This window comes from Peromyscus maniculatus, chromosome 16 (assembly GCF_049852395.1).
Source record: "Peromyscus maniculatus bairdii isolate BWxNUB_F1_BW_parent chromosome 16, HU_Pman_BW_mat_3.1, whole genome shotgun sequence".
NCBI lineage: Eukaryota > Metazoa > Chordata > Mammalia > Rodentia > Cricetidae > Peromyscus > Peromyscus maniculatus.
This window is the reverse complement of record NC_134867.1, coordinates 37,265,259-37,270,770: the sequence shown is the minus strand read 5'-3', so window position 1 is coordinate 37,270,770 and position 5,512 is coordinate 37,265,259. Positions and strand designations below refer to the sequence as shown.

Genomic DNA, 5,512 nt, shown 5'->3' with positions numbered 1-5,512 from the left:
TTGTTTCTGGAAACCCACAACTGTGATTAGTTTTTGTTCCTGTTATCATTTTTACCTTTTAAATATTTTTCATTGTTTCCAATATTTTATGGAGGAATTGTTTAAAAATTCTTTAAAATTTTGTTGTTTTATGTGTATAGGAGTTTGCCTTCGTCAATGTCTGTGTGCCATGTGCGTGCCTGGTGTCTGTGGATATCAGAAGAGGAGGGCATTAGGTCCCCTGTAAGTGGAGTTACAGACAGTTGTGAGCCACCATGTGGGTGCTGAGAATCGATCCCAAGGCCACTGGAAGAGCAGTCAGTGCCCCTAACCACTAAGCCATCTCCCCAGCCCTTAGAGAAGAGTCCTTTAACATTGAAAATTGATGTCAGTAGAAATATTTTCTTAAATGCCTTATATTTTCCCTTAATCTACTCTTTCAAGAATGCTTATCTTATCAAAGAAAGAAAGAAAGAAAGAGGGAAGCAAGACCTTATCATGAAATGACTATGTGCAGATGTGTTGAGATTAGAAAAAACAGTAGAATGATCCTCAGCTTCCTGGTTAGGTTAACTTGTTTTCCATTCTGTGGTTGATAAATTCCTTTAGTGGTGGTTCAGTCAGTAAAACATTTCCCATGTGGGCAGGAGGACGTGAATTTGGACACTCAGCACCATGTAAAAAGCTGGGCATGGCAGCACATAACTGTAACCTCAGTACTGAAGCACTGTGTGTGTGTGTGTGTGTGTGTGTGTGTGTGTGTGTGTGTGTGTGTGTGTATGCCTGTGGCTTGCTGGCCCATTGGTTCAATCAGTGAGCTCCAGGCTTAGTGAGAGACTTGTCTCAAAGATAAGGATAAATGATTGAAGAGGGTAATCTAGATTAACCTCTGGCCACCACACAGATGCACACCCCCCATATACACATGTGTATAATACACACACACACACACACACACACACACACACACACACACACACCTTGAAATTATTCTATTGATTAGTCCTGAGAACTAGTTACTTAACGGTAGCTTTTGACCTAGCATAGATGTAGTAGTTTACTCAAGAAGTCTTTTGATCTATAAAATACCATTCGTTTCTAAAATTGCAATTGAAGTACCGTGGTTCTAGCTCTTTCTCTGCTGTCTGTTCCACGGCCGTGGAAAAGATTGGACAAATTTGACAAGCCCTGTTTTGTTGACACCCTTGGGAGGCCTGCCCCTTGCTTAACAGAAACAGAAGAGGAGTGGATTGGGGGAGGGGCAGGGGAGGTGGGGTGGGGGAGGGAATGGGAAGAGAGGAGGGAGGGGAAACTGTGGTCCGGGATATAAAACAAATGAATAAGTTTTAATTAATAAAAAAGAAGACCAGCTCAATTAGTTATTTAATTAAAAGTCTCTGTGAATTAGCAAACTTCTAGTGCTTGAAAAATTATGTTCCTATTTCAGTTTTCAAGACCTTTACCGTGCGTTCCAGCATCCAGGCTATCAAAAAATGTAAAGATAATAACCAGTCATCATGCAGGATGAGGGATGGGTAGAAGAGAGAAGGCCCGTGCTAGCTGGCAGATAAACAATAGCTCACAGATGACTACAGGCCATTTATATGCTTCAGGACTGGGATGGTTATCAATTGCTTTTGACCTTTTCATTCACAGGGGTTGTTTACTGGTGACCATTCAACTCGGACTGCACTGGACTTTTGAACTTCCCATCCTTAATGGGAAGGTCTTGTCAGAGAGAAATCTGAATGTGTACAGAGTTGAAAAGGGACACTATGTACTGTGTTTTAGTGATTCTGAAACTGACACCCTCCCCAACTATAACACACACACATACACACACACACACACACACACACACACACACACACACACACACACACAATTCCAACACTCACAAAGCTCAGCTGTGATGAACAGCTCTGCTGAGACAGAAATAATTCAAGCAGTACCTTGCCTCCTCAGAAGCCTCCTTCGTGAACAGGTCCCTTTGAAGGCCTCTGTGTTCAGGGGAGAGATGTGGCCACTCCAAGAGTGAGGAATCCATTAAACCTATTACCCATTTATTGGCACCTGGGAACTGAACTCACAAACCCGAACTCTAGAAAGGAAAATGATCAGGTTTCATAACATTTGTTCTCAATTGAGCAACATCATAACTTTGCTTTACTCAAAACGTATCCACGTTAAAACATCATCTGATTTTATAAATGTTTGTTACCCATAGATTCCTAGGTGACATAAAATTTTAATTATTGAAAAACCAAGAAATAGCCAAAATATTTGTATTCCCAAATGTCTCCTTCTATTTGCCAGTCAGTTTAAAATAAAACAGCTTAACCTAGATCAATCAGTCTGACTTTATAAATGATGTCCTTGCTGTTTTCACACAAGGGCATCTTACTCTTCGGCCATTATCCTCAAATTGCATGAAACAGTCATCTATGGACCGTGAACTTCTCTTTTGAAAACACAGTAGGATGTTCAAGGTTTTTTTTTCTTGTAAAAATGGAGAGAGCAGTACAACCAAAGCACACAGCTTCATTTTCAAGTAAGACCATTTCAGATCTCTGCTACGAATGGCTGGAATTTTAAAACAACAACAACAACACATCACTCGGATATTTTTCCAAGACCTGTAATCTGAAGCCTTCTCCTTCACCCGAACCTCCCACCAGACAAGTAGGAAAGATAAACAAAGCTGCAGTCCCCTGGGTTGTACAGATCCACTCGACTGCAGGACCCCAGATTAGAGTGGTTCGTCCCTGTATCCAGTGTCTCCCAGAAGGACCTCTCGTAGGAGGAAGGAGGAAGCATAAGGTTAGGAATTTCAGAAGATTAGGCAGATAGTCAAAGCGCTGGATGGATGAGGCAGCCTGTAACTCATTAGCAGAGCATCTCCCCGGGGTCCTGTAAACATCCTACTGCCAGCAAGGAAAGCTGAGGTCTCTGACAGCCTGGATGAGCGTTGCCCCTGTGCCCATTGCCATTCCAGTGCTGTTCACAGTAAGAGAGAATCCAGGACACACTGTGAATGTAGAGCTTTAACAATGGTGTTTTTCATGCAAGAGACAGAGGGAGTATCCTCTTATTCATAAAAAAGTACTATTATCTTTACTTTCTGAGATAAAATTTCAGAAAGTTTTCCCATCTCCATGCATCACTCTAAAAACTCAACAAATCCTTGACATAAAAAAAAAAGGAAAGCAATTGATGACAAGATAATGTGCATTTCAAAATGTGACATTTTAGGTGCCGAGTGCCCTGGTTGAAGGTGACTCCTTACAATGTGTAAGTTTGGATTGAAATGAAGAAAATATTCAAATATATGTTGTCAAGACTTTCTTCTACTTTGAGTGTGACAGAGTCACACATAGTGATAAAAGTGTGTTTTAGCAGCTGCCCAAGCACCAGGCAAAGCTTGAAAATTAATTATGCTGACATCCAATTTAGATAATTATGTATATTTAAGCCACAAAGAATTGGCTTCTAGTCTTAGTTGATAAGAAACAGGTTTGCCCTCTGTACCTGGGTAACCATGGAAGCTGCACAGGCGTTATCATAGGGCTATTCTGTACACAGCGCCAGCTATCCCTATCTGGGTCTGTTGGATGTCAACATTCCATGCTTGTCCCTTTGGGTAGGAGCCATGGCTGTGTTTCTTCCTAGTTTCTCAATTATTGCAGTGCCCAGATTTCAAGAAGTGTACTCAGTGCTGGCACCCTTTGCCTGGTCTACCACTCCTGCCTCCTTCTGTGGACCCTGGTGCGCTTGTATGCTTCTTCAAGGCAGACCTGATGCCTCTTTTGTGAGGTGGCAGCTGAGCGGACTCCGGCATTTGCCATGGTAGACAAGAAATCTGAGGAAGGAGCCAAGACTGAGAACAGCGATCATATGCATGTGAAGGTGGCGGACGATGGTTCTGTGGTGCTTTTTGAGGTCAAGAGGCAGACAATTAGTGAACCAAGGAAAGCCTGTTGTGAAGCACAGGGTTTGTCTGTGAGGCAGATCGGATTCCAGCTTGATGGGCAACCAATCTGTGAAAGAGGCACACCTGCACAGCTGGAAGCAGAGGATGAAGATATGACAGATGTGTTCCAGTGGCAGACAGGAAGTGCCTACTAAGCAGGGAGCCTGCTACTCTACTCCAGAATTTTGTTACAGATCATGAATACACTCTCAATTAGAAAGCTGCGATTTGTTTTGGCCACATCCTGACCATTCAGTATAGGTTTCTCTATTCTTTCATTTTCCCTTCCCCATTCCTTTATTGGACATAAAGTAACTAGTGTATGTACACAAGCATGTTGTGCTTTTTATTTTCTCTTTAAAAATAAGTCAAATGGCCAACATTCTGTTTTAGTTGATAGCAGATGGAGATGGTATGGGGAAAAGCGCTGGTTCTGTGAAAATACCGCTTTTCATTATTAGAACACTCACTCCACTCATTCATTCATTTATTTATTTATTTATTTATTTATTTATTTATTATTTTTATTTAAGGGAAATTTCCACTCACTCTACATATCAACCATAGATTTCCTCCCTCCACCAAGCCACCCTGCATCCTCTCCTCCAATAGGGTAAGGGCTCCCATGGGGAGTCAGCTGTAACTAGAGTTTTTCCTGCCTGGCCCACAGTCAGGACAAATCTTTGTCACCTGCCAGTCCCACAGCCGCTCAGACCCAACCAAGTAAACACAGAGACTTATATCGCTTAGAAACTGTATGGCCATGGCAGGCTTCTTGCTAACTGTTCTTACAGCTTAAATTAATCCATTTCCATAAATCTATACCTTGCCACGTGGCTCGTGGCTTACCAGCATCTTCACATGCTTCTTGTCATGGTGGCGGCTGGCAGTGTCTCCCTCCACCTTCCTGTTCTTTCTCTTCACCTCTGTTAGTCCCGCTTATACTTCCTGCCTAGCCACGGGCCAATCAGTGTTTTTTTTATTGACCAATCAGAGCAATTTAACATACAGACCATCCCACAGCAGTCAGCAAAGCCTGATATATTCAGTTGAGGCAGGTCCAAGCCCCTCCCCATGCATCAAGGCTGAGCAAGGTGTCCCACCATAGGTAATGGACCCCAGAAAGCCAGCTCATGCACTAGGGGTGGATCCTGATCCCACTGCCAGGGGCCTCTCAAATGGACCCAGCTACACAACTGTCTCCTATGTATAGAGGGCCTAGTCTGGTCCTATGCAGGTTCCACAGCTGTTGGTCTAATTTTTGACTCGACTCTTACCTTTATATTCTAGTGAGTTATTTTGCTCTCACTGTCTTAACAAAATAATACAACATAAAGCTTTTTGCATACTTTCCTTGATTGGAGAATTTCAGTGTTTTTCATTTGTCATTGGAAAACCAAGGATGATTTTATTACTGTTTGACATAGCTGTTGTATATGGGGCAATATGTCTTTAAGTAGAGATAACATTATTCTAGAAAAAAATCCATTCCTATGTAGCTTTCTTGTCAAGTTAAGAGTTGTATTATTTAAATAAACCTTTTGTTTAAAATGAAAGAAAAAG

General features: G+C 42.0%; 1 pseudogene; it reads left to right on the top strand.

The window, feature by feature from the left end:
• The first annotated feature begins 3,822 nt into the window (after positions 1–3,822).
• Positions 3,823–4,104, top strand: LOC102923934 (small ubiquitin-related modifier 2-A pseudogene; annotated as a pseudogene).
• The last annotated feature ends 1,408 nt before the right edge of the window (positions 4,105–5,512 follow it).